Genomic DNA, 20648 nt, shown 5'->3' with positions numbered 1-20648 from the left:
ACAGTTTAAAGGAGTTTGCAGCCCAGGGACATTTAGAAAAAAAAATTATGACAATGTCAGAAATAAACAAAACAAAGCCAGTTTATACAGCGGTGGTATTTTCATGGGCGGAGCCGAACTGGTGGCAGAACTTGACCCGTACTCACTGTGGGGACGGTCTAGGATCCAAATAAATGGCCAAAGAGGCGGTGCCGGACATCGTCATATGTGCACAATATGTCCCCCCCCCTCCCCCCCCTTATTCCGGGAATCTCTCCAGCTTGTCTCCTACTTGCAGAGAGTATTGAAGGCAAAAGTTGAATTGTTTTTGACAACAGCGCTCCATTTTGGCCTGAAAAAAGCCTCAATGGCCAATGGGACAACAGTACAGAACGATGACACCCAATTAGAGGTGTCTCCTTCAGGCCAAAGTGGCAGATTTGCTGTGCGCCGATGTTGCAATGGAACAACCTATTAACGTTCTCTTCTTATTAAATTAATGTAAGTTTCCTGCCACCACGCAACTGCATTGATGTAAACCCGTGACGTCTACTCCAAATTGGTCTATTGGGGATGAGCATGGAGGTTCTGCCGTCACATACGCAATGTTATGGGCAGGTCTAGCATCCAATGGTGGTACGTGTTACATAGATTACCGAATAAAACATTTTCATTGGTCATTTAGATGTCAAAACCTACCAGTAAATAGAGGAGAATGGATATATTCCAGCTATAGTAAAAAGTAAAAATAAAAGAGTATTGATTTAAGTGGTTTTCATCGGACAGCGACTATATGGATTTTTCTAAATGTCTATGGAGAAAATGAATGGGGAACCCTCTTCTGGGGCTGGAAACATCACGAAAAGTCATGTGATTGTTTAGCTCTATAGGACAACAGTGTGGTCCAGGGCTCTTTGAAGGGGTTCCAGGGGGTCCCTAGAAAAAAGGGGGATAATTTATTTTTGCTATGCTTCCATATAGCCTATAACACAATTACAGAATGTATGACTATTGGTCATGGGTCATACACTTTCTCTAATAAATCATCTAAAATCAACAATCTTATCAGATGGGGTACCTGGGACAAAATCTTATCAGTTGGGTCCGTGGTCTAATTTGTGTCAGTTTTAGAGGGGTCCTTGACGTGAAAAGTTTGAGAACCACTGATAATGGCAAGCCATTTGTTGACTTGGATTTTAAACCTTGTAACATGTTTTAGCAATACTGTACTTATATGGTCATGCCAAAACAGAAATTGGGAGGTAGGAGATATTCATTCATTCCATAAGGACAAGTGACATCACTGACAGCATACTGCTGGATGTATTATGAACCTGATCCTTCCTGATCCATTGGCTGCCACAAGCCAAAGCAGGCGTTTCAGCGCTAAAATGTGGGATGGATGGCATTACCCTATCCTCAGCAGCGTGCAATTACTTTGCGCTAAGAGCTTTGAAAAGGACCTCTTATGTGGAAATACCTCTCTGCGCTTGGTGCGCTGCACGGAGATTACGGCTGCGCTCCCAGCGCACAGAGGTATTTGCGCAGTGGAAAGGTGGAATTGCTTTTGGATATCGTGGCTGTCGTTCCAGGACCTCGAATTTCCAAAACAGAAACTTTTCAGGAAGTAAAAAAAACCTGTTTGCTCTTAAAATACTGAACCAAATGTCGTCAAAGTTGGCACATGTCTTAATTATAGTTAGTTTCCTGCTGAATGTGTCATTACTTTATTAATATCTTACCTGGATAAGCTCAAATGATGTTGTTTATATTATCAGTCCGACTTGGAAGCACTTTCTCCCGGCCAGTCAAGCGGGAGAGAGTCGCATACTCATGCACGAGCCCCCAAGCTCCGGGCCGCGGGGGCGCGCGCAGGAGCAGCAGCATTGCCCCTCGCCTCTCATGGCCGAGGCAGGGGCTTTCGCATGGGGTGAGAAATAGTCTGACATAACGTAGCGTTAACATTACTTTATTCTCGTCAGAAAACACTCAGATTTGCATGTTAAAACAAGTTTGCAGCCTAGGAATAACTGGAAAACATTTGATTGATATATTAACGTCAGAGGAAGCCAGGATTAGTCAAAACGATATGAGAAATACACAGCACGTCTGCCGTGTGACTTTTCCGGGTTTATTGTCCTGCGTGGGGGGGTACACACGGAGGTAGGCGACGAATTTCGAGGTTTGACTGACAGATTGAGGGCGAATGGCGTTACGAGATTTACTCACAAGCTCGTTTTAATGCTTTTCCATTGGTTGCATTTGTTAAAAACCACACAGAGACGTGAAGGGTGACCAATGGCATTGATTCATGACAAAAAATAAAAAAGTGAAAAAAGGCACATTCGAGGTCCTGGCACAACAGCGACGATATGTCATTACTCACAGCCTTGCCATTCCAAGACATCAAATTATGCTGGTAAAATTGGGTATTAGCAGATAATTCAGTAAGGCAATCAAATCAAATGGACATAGGCTATTTACCTTCATAACCCGAAGGGTCGTTGGCACCACAGACGATCTGTCAATAAGCTCTCTCTGTCCTCGCACGAGTGAGAGAGAAAAAAAAAAAAAACTAACCAACCTTGTACCACTAACCTAAACTTGTACCACTGTTCCTTCAGAAGTTGTAGTTGTCATAGACTGTCCTCCATAGTTGATTGTTCTATTGCTGACAAAAAAATGTGTTATTGTAAGTCGCTTTGAATAAAAGCGTCTGCCAAATGACATAATGTAATGTAATGTAATGTAATGAGTGAGTACACTCTATTACGCATGGAGAGAATTACAGCATATTGCATGCCTCGTGCAAACAGCCATTGCAAGACGGGAATCTGATTGGTTTTGATTGACATAATGCCCAGCCTTGCCTGGCCACGCCTGTGAATAATTCTGGTAGTTAAGACCGCCCAAATCCCGTTTGCGCAGGCATTTTGGGGCGCAGATGATTTACATGGCTCTAATTTGCGACACGTGCCGTGAACCTTTCCGCATCCTGGCCGAGAATTACATCCCCAACATATTTCGGGGCTGTTTTAACTTAAAAATCAGGGAGGTCACGTCTACCAGACAATTATATCACTTTTAAACAGTTATATTTCTGTATAAATGATTACAAGCACCTACAGTATGCTCCTGTGAGGTGGGGATGCTTTTTTTTGCTGCTCGGCGGGGGAGCAAAACTCGGCAGAACACCTGGCGGCGCAAGGCGGAATGCTATCTTCCGTGCCACGCGCAAACAGGTGCGCAAGCGCTATTAGGGGATAGCGCCTGTCGGAAGATAGAGCCCTGTGTGTGTGTGTGTGTGTGTGTGTGTGTGTGTGTGTGTGAGAAAGAGAGACAGAGAGAGCGCACGCATGGACCGCAGAATGCATCTGTACCAGAGTCAGAGTCAGTTTATTTGCCATCTGCAGTAGAAACTGCATTGGAATTGGGGTGCTAGGAGCTTAAAAACATACATGACAAATCATATGACAACATGTGAAAACATTGAGGTACCGTATAAAAGAATACAAATAATTTTAAAATAAAATGATAAAATGAGATAAGTACACATGTGGATAGATCCGAGTCGTCCAGCTCAAGTTTAAAGTCCAAGCTATTAAAGTGAAAATAAATAGTGTCCGCACACTGGAATGAATGGCTCCCGGTCATTTTAATAATAACGTTTTGATCAAAGGATCTTCATCAGAATGAAGCAGGAAGTAGGAGGAGCACTCATATACATTACACAACTAAATCCAATTGGTGGAGAGAAAACAAGGGACAGGTAAAAACACTGATGCCAATCAAGAATCATTGTCATACAGACCAATATTATAAACATGAGTCTATATGATACAGAGTGCAAAGGCTTCACTGCAGAAAGCTGACCACAAACAGAATTAAAAAAATGCATACCCAAGAAAAGACCAAGATATTAAAGTGCACATCAATGAAAAAAATAAAGTGCCTATGCATAGAGACAGCATTGCATAGTCAGATAGGTATAAGACATCTTATACAAAACAAAAGCAACAGAAAGTAGAGTATAGTAGAGTAGAGTTTTATAGTCTAGACAGGTGCATGAATCTAACGTTTGGAATGGTGGAGCATTTAATAGAGTGGTACTGTCTGCCCAGGGTGAGTAGATTAAAGAAGCTGGCGGCTGATTGACCTGCAGGGTCCCTGACAATACTGACCTGCAGGATCCCTGACTATTGTCAGGGACCCTGCAGGTCATTGTTTTGTCAGGGACCTGACAATACTGACCCAATACTGGCCTGCAGGCTCCCCGACAATACTGACCTGCAGGGTCTCTGACAATACTGACCTGCAGGGTCCCTGACTATTGTCAGCGACCCTGCAGGTCATTGTTTTTTTTTTTTTTTTTTTTGGTGTCCGCAGTCAGGCCACTCACTGAACAGCAGGCCAGGCGCCGCCTACTGGTTTACTAGTGGTTTTATTACTTTATTCAGGGTTAAAGTGGGTGCATCTCATTGTAAAATTGGACTTGGCCCAAATTGGTCTTCAAACGGCCCAAATCTGGCTTCAAACGACCCAAATTGGGCTTCAAACGGCCCAAATCTGGCTTCAAACGACCCAAATTGGGCTTCAAACGGCCCAAATCTGGCTTCAAACAGCCCAAATTGGGCTTCAAACGGCCCAAATTTTTCCCCGGCGCCCTTCGGACGCTGGCACGCGCGTCGGCCCATATCAGCCTGGCCTGCTTGGTATCTAATGCCCGGCCTGAATTATGATCCCAGTCCGCCCCTGCCTGACAATACTGACCTGCAGAGTCCCTGACAATACTGACCTGACAATACTGACCCAATACTGGCCTGCAGGCTCCCCGACAATACTGACCTGCAGGGTCTCTGACAATACTGACCTGCAGGGTCCCTGACAATACTGACCTGCAGGATCCCTGACTATTGTCAGGGACCCTGCAGGTCATTGTTTTTTTTGTTTTTTTTTGGTGCCCACAGTCAGGCCACTCACTGAACAGCAGGCCAGGTGCCGCCTACTGGTTTACTAGTGGTTTTATTACTTTATTCAGGGTTAAAGTGGGTGCATCTCATTGTAAAATTGGACTTGGCCCAAATTGGGCTTCAAACGGCCCAAATCTGGCTTCAAACGGCCCAAATCTGGCTTCAAACGGCCCAAATCTGGCTTCAAATGACCCAAGTTGGGCTTCAAACGGCCCAAATCTGGCTTCAAACGGCCCAAATTGGGCTTCAAACGGCCCAAATTTTCCCCCGGCGCTCTTTGGACGCTGGCACGCGCGTCGGCCCATATCAGCCTGGCCTGCTTGGTATTTAATGCCCGGCCTGAATTATGATCCCAGTCCGCCCCTGCCTGACAATACTGACCTGCAGAGTCCCTGACAATACTGACCTGCAAGGTCCCTGACAATACTGACCTGCAGGGTCCCTGACAATACTGACCTGCAGGGTCCCTGACAATACTGACCTGCAGGGTCCCTGACAATACTGCAGGGTCCCTGACAATACTGACCTGCAGGGTCCCTGACAATACTGACCTGAAGGGTCCCTGACAATACTGACCTGCGGGGTACCTGACAATACTGACCTGCAGGGTCCCTGACAATACTGACCTGAAGGGTCCCTGACAATACTGACCTGAAGGGTCCCTGACAATACTGACCTGAAGGGTCCCTGACAATACTGACCTGCAGGGTCCCTGACAATACTGACCTGAAGGGTCCCTGACAATACTGACCTGCAGGGTCCCTGACAATACTGACCTGCAGGGTCCCTGACAATACTGACCTGCGGGGTACCTGACAATACTGACCTGCAGAGTCCCTGACAATACTGACCTGCAGGGTCCCTGACAATACTGACCTGCAGAGTCCCTGACAATACTGGCCTGAAGGGTCCTGACAATACTGACCTGCAAGGTCCCTGACAATACTGACCTGCAAGGTCCCTGACAATACTGACCTGAAGGGTCCCTGACAATACTGACCTGAAGGGTCCCTGACAATACTGACCTGCAGGATCCCTGACAATACTGACCTGCAGGGTCCCTGACAATACTGACCTGCAGGGTCCCTGACAATACTGACCTGCAGGGTCCCTGAAAATACTGACCTGCAGGGTCCCTGACAATACTGGAGGCACGGGACAGAAGTCTAGAACCATAAAGCTCTTCTAGAGCCGGCAAGTTGGCTCCAGTAGCCTTGCGAGCAAGGCGCACTACTCTATTTAAAGATTTTCACTTCATTTTTATTTAGAGAAAGTACACAGAATAAAAATAAATAAATAAAATAAAAACACTTAAATAGAGGAATTAAAAAAACAGGCCCTAGTCGAACGCAGCGTGAAAAAGGTGGGTCTTTAGGCTGCTTTTGAAGGCAGCAAGGGAGTCCGAGGCCCGGATGGATCCTGGGAGTAGATTCCACAGGCGTGGCCCCAGTGCACAAAAGGCACGATTTCAGATATCAGACATTATTCACCATGTTCAACACCCAAGACAGATACAGTCACCCCCCGTCTAGTGTGTACAGCAACACAGACAAGCGCAGCTACGCAGTGAAGTTAAAACCAACCTACACACATCCAGCAGCCACATAGAAAACAATGACTTACTTTAGTTTTATTTGAACAACTTCCCAAAGGCCAGTATGCGTCACTCATTTTGCTGGAGAAATTCCTTTGCGACCGCAGTGATGTCCACTTGTGCCAATTCGTCTCTGTGAAGGCCTATGTGGCTGTACATCAAGTCATTCAGCTAGCTAGGCCCAGCTAGCTAGGCTAGACTACTGTGTGTTCTTTTATTCATAACAATCTTTTTATTTGACTCAAAAGTCAGGGTTGTTGTGGGGGAGGTACGGTGGTGCAGTGGTTAGCACTATCGCCTCACAGCTCGAAGGTCGTGGGTTCGATTCCCGCCTGGGACGAGGTAAGCGCTGAAGGAATGCGTGCCCGTCCGCATGTCCTCGAGTGCCCACCGCCCGGGTGGGGGTCGGCAAAAGGACCTTTCTGTGTGGAGTTTGCATGTTCTCCCCGTGCCTCCCGGGGGTTTCCTTCATACAGGAACCCCCTTCACAAAAACATGCAATATCCTGGTTGCTAGTGTGGTTCCTCCTCTGGCCGTTAAGGGCGCCTGTTCAGGGGGAGGGGAACTGGTTGGAATAGCGTGAACCTCCCACGTGCTATGTCCTACCGGTGAAGCTTCCCCTGTCAGGTGAAAAGAAGTGGCTGACCGACTGCCCATGTCTCGGAGGAAACATGGTATCAGTCTCGGCTCTCCCTGATCGACAGAGGACGAAGTAGCAACCAGGATAAATCAATTAAAAAAATTAGCACTAATGGGGGATAAAATGGGATAAAAAATCGGGAAAAAAAAAAAAAAAAAAAAAAAAAAAAAAAAAAGTCAGGGTTGTTTCCGCGGTCCATGTGTGTGCGCACGAAGCTGTGATAGAGAAACAGAGCAGGAAGCCCCTCATTAAAATAAAACAATTGTGTTGCAATTGTTTAACCGTGGTCTATAATAACATTTATATTCCAGCGCACAGGATGTATTAATAGATAACATTAAAAGACAAGAAGGAGTGAACGTGTTTCGCATCAGATTTGTGTAATAAGTAGATAATGAGTAGCTAAGGAATAATTCGTCATTAGTCAATCACTAGTTAATCATAGTTAATGAGTAGGTAGTCATTAGTTAATGATTAGTATCTAAGTTCCTGAGTAGAGTAGTTAATCAATACTTAATGATTACTAAATGTCAGCTCGTGAATATAGTAGTTAATCATTAGTTACTGATTAGTCGGTCAGTTCCATGAGTAGAGTAGTTAATCGTTCGTTAATGATTAATAAATGTCAGTGCGTGACTATATTAGTTAATCATTAGTTAATCATTAGTTAAGGTCACATTGTGAGTATAGTAGTTAATCATTAGTTCATGATTAGTTGTTAGTTCCTTAGTAGATTAATTACTCATTAGTTAATGGTTAGTCAATGGTCAGTTTGTGAGTATATAGTTAATTGTTAGTTACTCATTACTTAATTATTACCTGTCCATTAGGTACTCTTTTTGTGTACCCTATTGTAAAGTGGTGCATCGTACTCAGTAGTTTATGAGCACTGAATCATTACCTGTCCATTTGTTACTCTTTTTGTGTACCCTAATATAAAGTGAAATATATCCTTATCAAATAAACACTCGCTCCAGGTGAGATTTGAAACCTCAGCCCCAAGATTGTTACATTGTAAGTCTGGTTCTCTACCATCTGAGGTAACCAGCCTGTTGCTTGTTAGAGCCATACTATCGAATGTAGAGCCGGAGACCAAGTGTTATAGTTTTGAAGGTATATTCTTTTTGATTGATTGATTGATTGAAACGATTTATTTCAAACAGTTAAAGCCCCATTCAGTAAGTTTTCCAACTGCGCCCTCTGCGTGCATTAGTATCGATAACGATATCGCCGTTCAAAGTCAACAAAACACAGCGCCAGAAAGCTCTATGTACATGTTGTGCCATCGGGTACTCACCACGTGATGAAATAATAATCCATAGTTCCGTGAAACATCATTTTCGTAGCAAATCCGAATCGAGTTACTTCCTTGCTTTCATGCAGACAGCGCTTACGCTGTACAGCGCATGCGCACATCCTTTTCTTTTTTCTATTTTATTGACACGGGACGCTGACAGCAAACTGCTTAGTCCCAGTGCTGGCCAATGGAGGGCGGTGTGGGATAAAGCCGAGAGTCTCCCTATTACAAGTCAATCTACCATGTCCTAAGACTAAAAATATCTTATATTACAGTAAAAAATTTAAAAAATCTTACTGATTGGGGCTTTAAAACAATACATAAAGTGAAAAAAAACTGTAAACATAACAGTCTAATAGACTTCATCAAAAGGAAAATACGTAAACGCAAACATAAAAAAGGTGAACTGTTTGAAAAGGGGCAGGAAGAAGCCTAGGCTTATCGAGTCCTGCCCCCAAATCATTCATAAACAGAATCATACATCCTAGTCCGGGAGCCAAAGGCTGTTTTTTTGATGAACCTTGTTTCGTCTGATAAAGTTTTTTTCTCTGCTGATTCTTGTAGTTTGGGGGTACCTATTCAAAATACAGGAGGGTGCCCGGTGAGCACCCTTGAGCATTTTTAGATATTAACCCCTTAAGTGCCAAAATCCCATACAAATAGGGATTTATGAGATTTCATGCAAAATACTCAAATCAAATGCATCAAATTTGCTTTCTCCAATGTTTATTCATAAAGGAGCAAGGATGTCATGTATAATGAAGCCTATTTGTTTCCCCCGCCATGTGCCCCCCCACCCCCAATAAAAACATGAAATTAGCAGAGGACTTTTAATCTGATAAATCACTCCTAGGTGTTGGAAGCGGTGCAGGTTTGCGCAAGTCAGACCCTTCTCCTCCACTCCCTTCTCTCTGGCACTGTGTGTGTGCGTGCGTGTGCGCACGTGTGTGTGCATGCATGTGCGCGTGTGTGCATGTTTCACCGGCTTTGAGCCGTGGCACTTTCTGTCTCCACTCTCAATTCCTTGTACAGCCGGGGGAAGGGGTCTAGGTGCACTGTTCAAATGCTGTGCACACATCTTGGCAGGGGAGTTTCTAGGGAGTGGCCATAGGTGGCACTGGCCACTCCTTAAATCTAATTGGCCACCCACCCCAAAATCCTGAGGGTGCTGGCATCTGTGGCCAACAATACTGTCTTTCAGAGGCTGTAGCAGGCTAATTTTTAAGCTAAGCTAGAGTGATGTTAGGCTAAATTTTGGTGAGGGAAAACCTTTCGACATCCTTCCTAAATGCCGCAATCAGTGCCACCCTTGCTTGAGTCTGTGCCCCACCTGGGCCACCCCACTCAAAATGGTTGGGACACTGCATCTCGGCTCAGACACATCTCGCCTCAAACAGACACACATGTCACTTATAGATGTGGCTGCGCTGCTTAAAGCGTCTTGGGGGTATGCACGCATTGATGAGTTTTGTTGGGGCTTTATGTTCACTGATGGCTGATAGTGGGCTCTCTGGAGTTCCGGTAAGACATTTCCAGAAAGCAAATGACCTGATGAGAGCCTTCAGAGGATCAGATTGTGAGTCAGACCAGAACAGACAAACTTTGGGTTTAGGTCTTGGTGAAACCAATGATGCTGATGCTGATGTCATACATCTGGGCTGAATGTGAGGGTGACTTGCTTCTTCATCTGATCACATTCCAGAAGATGCTTACCTACTACTTTGCAGCTGGCCATGTCAACCATGTCTGTTATGGCCTCTACTATCTTTGTTCGGAGAAGCTTCCTCTACAAAATAATTTTCTCCAGGGGCAGCATGTGATGTGACACATTAGTGGAATATGGAATGGCCTGTGGATCAACCAGTTCATAACCACTTTCATGAGGTACGGCCACAGTGATGGAGGAATCATTGGAATAACCATGAAGCCAGAGGCACTGAAGATCTGGGCCCTGAGCCACCACATACTGTATGCTGCAGGATTGAGTCACACATGAAGGAGATGGAAGAGGATGAGACAGATACAAAGGTTCATCTCTATCACAAGGAGGGGGTTAAAGCCATAAGTTAAGCAGATGCCAAAGTCATGGACAGGGCTGGACTTTGTCAGAAATTGGAAACCTGCCTCCATCCATTGGATCCCAACGAACATCCAGGGGAAAGCATCATGAACATCAAGATCACCCCACCAGTGACAGTGCTGTGAAGATGGGGGGGGGGGGGCAATGTTAGAAGATTTTGAGAAGACCTGGCCAGAGGGATTTTACAACACCATCTCAAACAAAGTAAAGACAATGACAACAACCAAATCAATCCAAGTTGACAACTCCACAATTTATGACCTAAATACCATCGATTCAAGCTTCGGCAGCTACTCTGATTACAGAACTGTATCAAGTCCATCACCTGAGATGTCACAGAGACAGGGCTCAGCTAGAAACACCATCTCTTAGCTCTTATGTGAGGAACTGACCCAGGAGGGATCAGCTTTTCCATCTGCAGAGCACAAGGAAACAAGTTGGTGGTGACAGGGGAGGAGCCATGTGACAGGGGAGGTGACAGGGGATGAGCCATGTGACAGGGGAGGTGACAGGGGAGGAGCCATGCCCCATTGAGATCAGGTTTGAATAAAGAAGGAGCCAATATGATCTAGAAAATCAGCAGGAAGAAACTGACACCATCATTGTCCAAAAGGTCCTGAGGTGTGCTGGAGAAGCCCTTGAAATATCGGTGGTTTCTGATGGCATAGATGTGTTCATCCTACTCCTTCACCATTACCATCATACGATTGGATGTACACCACACATCATGGAATCGCCCCACAAGGAAAGGGCAATAGTGGACAAGTCAACACTGGCCAAGCATTCACAAATTGTGAAGAACCTTTTACCAGCCGATTCCGTATTGGGATGTGCCACTGTAGCATCTTACTATGGGTTGGGAAAAGGCTCTGTCATCAAAGTCCTCAAAACTGTACGAACTATCTGCCATTAGCAAAGTGGTTGCACCATTCCAGCAGGTCCCCGACCAACCACTGCCTTCATCTCAGTCTGTTCGGTATAGAGCACAGACACACACAAGGCTACTTGTCTGGGAGGAAAAGAATGGGAAAGGACACGTCTGCTCCAAACTTAGCTGTTCTACCCCCAGTGAATGAAGCATTCATTGAGAATGTTAAGAGGGCCCACTTTCAAGCAATATATTGAAATATCAATGTAAATCTGCCACTAGCATTGAACACGGAGGAATTTTGATGGAAAAAAAGACTCATGCAACAGGTCACTGAGCCCAACCACTCTACCGGAAGATTGCAAACTTGTCCCAGACTACATTTTGGAGATGATCAGGTGTGGCTGCAAAACCCTCTTAACTCCAATAAGTGCAACTGTGAAGTGCCTGGTTTGCCATGCAAAATGTTCTGTGCATGTTTCAGGGTAGGATGCACAATACCCACATAGGCTTAACTATACCATCAGACCATCAGCAGCAAAATCTGCCCTTCACACCTCCCAATGTGTATCATCTACTCTGAATCTCTACATGCCAATGAGCAAAGGCTCAATGGATGTTCTCATCCAGCATGACCCCTATTGTCATAAAACATTTGTTTTGCTGGCACGGCCTTAAAGGGTTAATATTATGTAATGTGGAATGAAATACATTGTACATGACCTCCTTTATGAATAGACATTGGAGAAAACAAATTGGATGCATTTGATTTGAGTATTTTGCATGAAATCCCATAAATCCCTATTTTTCTGGAATTTTGGCAATTAAGGGGTTAATATCTGAAAATGCTCAAGGGTACTCACCGGGCACCCTCCTGTATTTTGAATAGGTACCCCCAAACTACAAGAATCAGCAGAGAAAAAAACTTTATCCGACGAAGCGAGGTTCAACCCCATGGCTCCCGGACTATCCCTATATTATATGCATATCCCAACTCTCACGCTCCTCCCCACATGCTCATGCATACACATACTGTACATACATATATGCATGTATATACACAAACGTACACAAACTTACCCATACACATACATCATAAATCCACCTACAAATCCCTATCAATACCCATTCCCAATAATACAATCCAACATTACCCCAAAAACCCAATGCTTTGATATCAACCTGTGTTGAACCAATGCATCCAAGAATCCATCCAATGTACACAACAATTCTTTACATAATGTATATTACAATATAATTTACATCATGTACACCATATATTATACATTGTATGCATAATAACCTCATTACACATACAATAATTCTTATACATATATGTATATTATACATATATGTATATTAATGTAGGTTACAGAATACACATCAGACCAGGTACATACACCCACCAATAACACAGTAATTCTCTACCAGGAAGAAAAAAGGACATTGCCAAAAAACAGCAAGAATCCTAGTAACTCAAGATTCAATGTATTTCTTGATTAAAATTTTTTTTTAATTAGATTTGAAAATAGAGATACTAGAACTTTCTTTGATCCTGTCATCCAGTCTGTTCCAAAGAGTCACCCCATAGACTGTAATACACATGCTCTTAAGAGTAGTGCGAGCACACGGCTGTTTCAAATTATATTTACCTCTTAAATCATAGCATCCTTCTCTGTCTGCAAACATTTTTTGAATATTACCAGGAAGTAGATTGTTCCTCGCTTTGAACATAATTAGTGCAGTTTTCGAATCAATCAAATCCATCAGTTTCAATGCATTTGACTTTATAAATAGTGCGTTAGTGTGTTCCAAATAACCTACCTTATGAACAATCCTTATTGCTTTTTTTGCAGTGTGCATAATGTCTGAAGGGTACTTTTATAGGTATTCCCCCAGACTTCCGCACAATAATTCAGGATGGGTAAAATAAGCGAGCAGTACAGCATGTACAGTGATTTCAGGTTCAGAAGGTTTTTAGTTTTACCTAGGACACCAATATTTCTTGACAGTTTAGAGCATACAAACTTAACGTGGGGTTTCCAACATAAATTGTGGTCCAAGATTATCCCCCAAAAAATGTTCTCAAAAACTCTTTCTAGATCAACATTATCCATTCCACCCAAATACTACTTTCTGTCCAAGTACTTACAAGTACTTAGACATAAGTAGTATTTGGCTGAAACATACCTAAGTACTTGGACATGAAGTAGTATTTGTATGGAATATACCTTTAAAACTACAAGTATTTGGAGAGAAGGTAGTATTTGGGCAGCCGCGGCGCCAGGGGGGGGCTAGGGGGGGCCCCCTAAGCCCCCCCTGGAAATTTCTTTGGAGAAAAACAAAAACTTAATGTATAACAACTAAACTAGGCAAATACATCATAGTAGAAGTGAAAATTCCCAGCGTCCTTGAACACAGCATTTACACACCTCGTGGCTGTCTGAGAACCGGGCCGGCCCATTTTTGGCATCACTACTGGCAAGTGATTATGGCGCGTATTATGGCATGGTGTGATAGAAGGACCTCCCTTCTGCTCTACTCAAAGTGGCCTGCTCCATCTCAAAGCGTCTCTCTCTCAACCGGTCCGCCGAAGTTAAATTTCCTTACATACACATGGCAATATCATAGGTCAATATCTACGGAAAATGGACATAAAACAAGCGTCTATCGTTAGTATCGCACGCCTTTATATTGATCAAGCGTTTATGTTGATGGCTATCACAAAGGAGATACTTTATTTTGCTTTGTACACGGACTGGACTGGACAGCACAGGACTCCTCAGGATCGAGCGCACTGATGTTAACAGTCAGGTAGGCTGCCAGGGCATGGAATTTATATTTGATATACATAATGGCTTTGTTAAGACTGGTTGCCTACTGTGCTGTTGTGTTTTTTGGCCACCGTGCTCATGCGTGTGGTGTGAATGTGAACATAACTGTCGTTCTCCCATGAAAGTTTGTTGTTTTAGATCACAACTTCTGCGTGGGAAGTGGGCGCCTCTTTCAGGCAGGCCCCGTTTGTAGCAGGGAGGCAATGGGTCCCATTTTTATAGTCTTTGGTATGACTCGCCGGGTGATCGAACTCACACAACCTTCCAGTCTCAGGGCGGACACTCAGACCACAAGGCCACTGAGCTGGTTTTGATAAAAGTATCAAAAAACGCCTCAGTCACTATACAGTCTTGTTGTCACTGGCGTGATTGTTATATAGTGCAATCTATCAATGGTTCTATTTATTTTTACTCTGGCACAGACTATTGATGAATGGATGTGCCTGTGTATGTGGCACTGTTTATTTACATATAGCCTATATGCAGTGATTAGCCTAATTTGTCTCTAAAATATAGCACATTTTAAATCTTTTGTGTAAATTGTGAATATAAACTCTTGATTTACCATCTAAATGTGTGTGCTGCATATAGCCTTGTGTAACCGGACTCATCAGTCTCAACATATACAGTGTGACATAGGGCTAAATACACAGTCAGTCTTCAGCTCATTGAAGCACTTACATGCATAATGTTGGGTTGGCGATTTGGCTCTCAAAGGAAAAGCAGTGGGCCCTCCTTGTCTAATAGTAGAGCCTAATTCACACCCTATCATATTATTATAATTTCTTATATTAGTGTTTCTCAACCTTTTTACACAAGTACCTGAGAAATTACCACCATATGAATGTATGAGAGGGAGGGGCCCCCGCGTACCACCAGTGGTACCTGTACCACAGGTTGAGAAGAGAACCACTGTCTATTTATTTAGTTAGCCCCCGCTGTAAATATTTAAGCCCCCCCCTTAGCCCCCCCAGGCACAATTGGCTGGAGCCACTACTGTATTTGGGTGGAATATATCTTAAAAACTATAAGTATTTGAACAGAAAGTAGTATGTGGATAGAACATAATACTTAGTCTCTGACTCTACAGACCCCTAGTATGGCTCTACCAAATAACAAGCTGGTTAGCTCAGATGGTAGAGAACCAGACTTACAATGTAAGGCCAGCCGCGTGTTGTTGTAGCAGATTGACAGCCAATGAAATGGGCAGGATTTTCACGTGACATAGGCTACAGTGTTAGAACGCTGAGTATGTAATCTTCCAACTCTTGGCAGGAGAGACCTGGGTTCGAATCTCACCTGGGGGCACACCTTTTTATGATGTAAAGGTTTATTTACCCCACCTCAAACAATTGTCATGCAACATTGCTGATAACTAAAACATGTTTTTAGCATTAACATTAACAACAGTTGATTAATTTTAATACAGAAATATCAACTATTACATGATTCACACTGCAGTTTGCTGGAAGAGGATGCAGATGACAGGTGCAAATGAAGTCAGGCACTTTTCTGCTCCCAGTTGAAGTTTTCAATAAAATGTCACGTGAGGCAGCTTAGCCTAATATCTACATCAGTTCAGTAGTTTAGTTTGAAATGTGTAGTGGCTATAGCATTTTTTGTACAGATAATTGTAGAGGAAGGCCCAAAGTATAGCATGTAATAGCATAATTATTACACTGCATAGATCATATTGATACTGTACTCAAAACTGTTGCATTCAAAATTTGATAAACAACCTATTTGACCTACCGGTATTATTCTTGAAAACAAGCTGAGCAATGCCCTTGAAGATGAAATCAAGTGAAACAAATTATTTCCTTAAAATCAATGTTTTATTAAATCCACCCACATACATACACACATACCAAATAAAGCAAACATAGCAAAGCAAACATAGCAAATAAAGTGAATTGGATTAATCACCACACAATATACACACAGTAGCAATTTACCGGGCTCCATTTAGATCCCATGTGATAAGATGGACATTTTGGCATATCAAGGACCCCTAATTCATTCACATTAGAGCTACAGACCCCCATTTGATGAGATTCTGTCTCTCGGGCCCAAATCTGAGAATATGTTTTACTGTCAGATATGATTTTGTCAATCTGTAGTACTGTTGGTAGAGAGATAACAGTGAAACTATGATCAACACAATCATTCTTCTACATTCTCTCATTGTATCAACTTCTTGTAAATTAAATAATGCAGAAATTTATAACAAATGATAATTTTGCTAGAGACCCACTGAAACCCTTTCAAGACCCGCTCGTGGTCCCATGTCAATTCAAGCACTTTCAGGGCAATGAGAGCAGATGGTTGCCCTCATGAGGCGGCTCCACCCGCTATGCCGACCACCCGCAATGCCGACATTAGGTTTAGGCGTGGGGGCTGGGAGAGGTTAGCTCCAGCCGGTCCACCGACACACCTCGCTCAGCTGGTTCTGCTTGTGGGCTATCGGCATTGCAGGCTGTCGGTACTGCGGGCTGTCGGCACATAGACGGGGCACCCATGAGGCGGAGTGGAGCAGAGCTGAACAGAAAAACGTCTCTTTTAGGGATGCACACAATTAATCGAAGCTCGATTACTCGCTCGCTCGCATTTACTCAAGCATGTGAAAATGTACTCGATCAAAACAACAACAAAAGCAACGTGCATTTGTGCATTCTGCCAGTAGAACGGTGTTTTCAAATAATTTTTCAATGATCCTCCAGAGGGCGCAATGATATCACTGTAACAGACTGCGTGGCTCTGTGTTTGTCACCTCAAGAGTTGAACAGGATGTGTATGGGGAATGAGAGTGAAGCTTCCGTTGTTGACGAGCGTACTAGTTGTCTGAGAATAAATGTGGAAGCGTGTTATAACGTTACAGCCTGACTCTCTCGTTAAATTTTTTATTAACAAAGTGTAAGTAATAGGCGGACCCGAACACTCGTCTACATCACTATAGCCCTTTTCAGACAAGCCATAAGATGCTCTGTCACTTGAACAGCGTTCATTCGGATTAATTGGCTGGCTCCTCTTCCTCAAACCTGGAGCAACCCACCATCAACTCAAAGAGGAAGAGTTGCGACGCGCGGCCAGCAGAAAAAATAACCCAATCGATCTGCGGTGTTATAGAAAAAGACATGATGCCTATCTGTGATTGGGTGTACACCACAACAACTGGATCCTAGTCTCACCTGGACTCGAGCTGAGCAACTCAGCATCAGCGTTTAAGCGACGCACGGCGAGCAGAAAAAAAGAAAATCTGCGGTCAGCGAGCCCCTGTTGGACCTAGGCAGCGGCCGTGGCGCGGATTCTGGGCAAATGTTGACATGTCTAAAAGTTATGCCTCTACATTTTTATATGTTTCATAGCATAGGCTATGCTATGCAATGCTGTGAGAAACATACAATATGTTGCTGCTGTATAAAAAAAGGTTTTATTGATGAAAAAACGCATTTGGTATTGTTTCGACAATTTTGTGTTTTTAATTACAATTAATCGATTGATTGATCCTTAACGTTATCAATGATCGATTCCGGAATTTGTGGAAAATGTGCATCCCTAGTCCCTTTTCATTTCGGGGCCCATGTCAGTCAATCCAGCTCCGGTCCACTCCGCCATCCACTCTGTGTCTTGTGTGAGATATCAGGAGACAATGAATATCACAACAGCATCATCTCATTTCAGGTATTAAAAGATTTTTGGTTTACATGAGTGATTGTAATGTGTAGATGAAACAAATCCGACAGCTCGTTATCGAAAATAATGCGCTCTGACAGCAGTGCAAGTCACTGTTCTCATTCAGTGTAGACTGAAGCCTATGCTATAGCCTGATGACACGGATGTCTAATTTATGATCCTGTCATGCCCACTGCCTCCTAGTCTCTCTCTCTCTTTCTTTCTGTATGTGTGTGTGTGGTGTGTGTGATCGCAGGATTGGAGCCACTTGCATCCAGTTAGTCGCTCCAGTCTAAAAACTGTCTTTTAAGATTCTACAAATCCTGTTCAGTTCTGCCTACCTGTTCTAACCTGTTCCTGTCTCTGCTCAGATCACCATCGGACTTGACTCCTGCTCCTCTGCCAGCCAGCCTACCTGCCAGCCAGCTCCATCTGGCACATGCCACTCCTGAACATTTATTAAAACACCCTGTTACCTTGCAATTGCCTCAGCCTCTGCTTCTGCATTTGTCCGCTCACCTTGGCTTAACAGATCCGACATGCGTTGTTATTCATATCCCACTATGGAAACGCACTCCAGTTAGAACAGGCTCGAAGGAAAAGGGCGTTACGTCGTAGCCTATAGGCCTATTGTGTCTTTCGGAGCGTTGCAGAAATTTTATAATAAAAAATGTAATAATAACATAATTTACTGCAGTGACCTGTTTTAAAGCACATGACGGATAGTGCAGCTACTGTAGGAGTGGTTTGTGATAGATCTAAAAGAAATGTGTTTGTGCCCTTATAGCTTAATGACAATCTTAGCTGCTGAAAAATGCCTGTAACATAGGCTACCTCACCTGTGTGTAAAGCTGCCTGCGTCACACAGCCTGCACTTCATATCATCCTCACAACCAATCTATTATCCATCTGACTGGTCATGATCTTCAATAACAGTCATAACAATTGATCAGAGTTCATTATCAGAGAGTCATGTTACTCTCACAGGCGGCGCTAATAATGTTCCGTAAATGATCAATGAAAAAAATCCTGTATTCTTGATGATTTCACTGTAGAAACTTGGAAACTGCATGCTGGTGGATGCGTGCATGGAGAGACAGGGCGGTGAGGGGCGCACAGCACAGACCCTGATAGAAAAAGTGAATCACCTTCGTAGCGAGACTTGGGTTGGCCACAGGAGAGGCATGTCTGAGGTGGCTGTTGCAGCTGCTGCTTCTCCAAGCTGGTGTGGACCATCTTCTCAACAGCAGGAGCAGCCTGTGCTTGGGGATTGGTGATGCAGGGGGCAGAAGTGTGACTGGGACACATGCAGCTTTAGTAGTGACAGTCATCTGTGGTGGAGGCAGGCCAGGCTGTAATAGAAGTAGGGATGAAATTATTACCGGTTTACTGATAAACCATGGTCAAATTCCTGATGATAGTATTACTGTTTCAAATTTTAATGATCAATAAAACCAAAGTTTGATTACAGCGCTTTGAAAAAGACTGTAAATACTGTGTCACTGGCTCCCCTGGCCAGTGACACTTAAGAATCGACTAGGTGACAACCAAGTATAGTTTGGTGACAAGCTGGAGAGACAGTTGACGGTCGGAGAGACAACATCCGGTACGGGATGGGATTAGCACCCGATCCTGGCTCTCTCGTGAGGGAGAAATCCACAAACGCTACGGATTAGCCTCCTGAAAATCTGTGCAAAGATCGGTGTGGCCTGGGGTACTTCAGGCTAGAGCGAGGTGCTCGCCGCAGGCGAATGACGTGCAGCGCACAGGCCTGTCTTCTCTCTGCCCTCTCAGGGTGACAACAACCTTCTCAGGGTGACAACAACCTTGTCACCCTGATGAAGGCCTGTGTGCCGCAACGCGTCGGTCATGTCATGGTGTCTTTGGGTAATTTATAAACAAAATTAATTCTGTTCTTTTTCTATTGATTTTTTTGGTACTGTTATTTTTACATTGAAGTCAACGGCGAGTGGCTTGTGTTTTCCCCCTAAAAGGAGCGCAGCGCCTTGACGTTTTGCAAAGTACCCAGATTTGCTGGTCTGGTCTATCCAGACGCAGGTTGCACGTCTGAGTTTTCTAAATAAAACTTGGTGAAAGTATTACAGTGAATGCATTTCATCATTATCATTTTATTTTGGCCACTATAATCGTGATATGAAATGTTCTTACCCTTTCATCTCTAGGGGGAAGCAAAGCAGGCTCTTGTGGAGGCAGGCCAGGCTGTGGTGGAGGTTTTTGGTCCAAAAAAGATGACTTCTGCTGTTCTGCACATAAAACAAAATACATTGTATACTGTGTTTTGCATTCTAATGATAGCCTATGTTCCACATTGTGTTTTTGTTGAACACAGGGTTTCTTCACATTTTCAAAAAAAAAAATCCATGTTTTCCAGACCTTATTTGTTTTAAACATTACGTCTGGTGTTCAATGTGAGGGAGATAGACATCTTGCCCCTGCTACCTAGGTTATATCAGTATAGATGAAGATTGTTCTTCACAGGCAGATGTATCAGAATGTGTGTGTGTGTGTGTGTGTGTGTGTGTGTGTGTGTGTGTGTGTGTGTGTGTGTGTGTGTGTGTGTGTGTGTGTGTGTCTAAGTACAGTTTGTCTACTAACCTAGGGCTTATGCTAATCAGATGTTACTCTTAGTTACACAGAAAGGCAGACAAGCTGGCATTACAGTCAAGCTGATTTCAGATGAAGTCGTAGCTAGC

At 43.7% G+C, this 20648-nt stretch overlaps 1 protein-coding gene across 1 annotated transcript in view; it reads left to right on the top strand.

Annotated features, from left to right (window-relative positions):
- Positions 1–20648, top strand: part of LOC310800801 (GTPase IMAP family member 8-like) — a gene marked incomplete at both ends in the record, with an annotated part of 58027 nt that overhangs the window by 4282 nt on the left and 33097 nt on the right. The gene's annotated exons all lie outside the window — the stretch shown is intronic.

The sequence above is a fragment of the Poromitra crassiceps genome (genome assembly GCF_964638095.1).
Source record: "Poromitra crassiceps genome assembly, contig: HAP1_SCAFFOLD_85, whole genome shotgun sequence".
In the NCBI taxonomy this organism is placed as follows: Eukaryota; Metazoa; Chordata; class Actinopteri; order Beryciformes; family Melamphaidae; genus Poromitra; species Poromitra crassiceps.
Note: the sequence above shows the minus strand (reverse complement) of the source record. Positions and strands in the feature narration are given on the sequence as shown.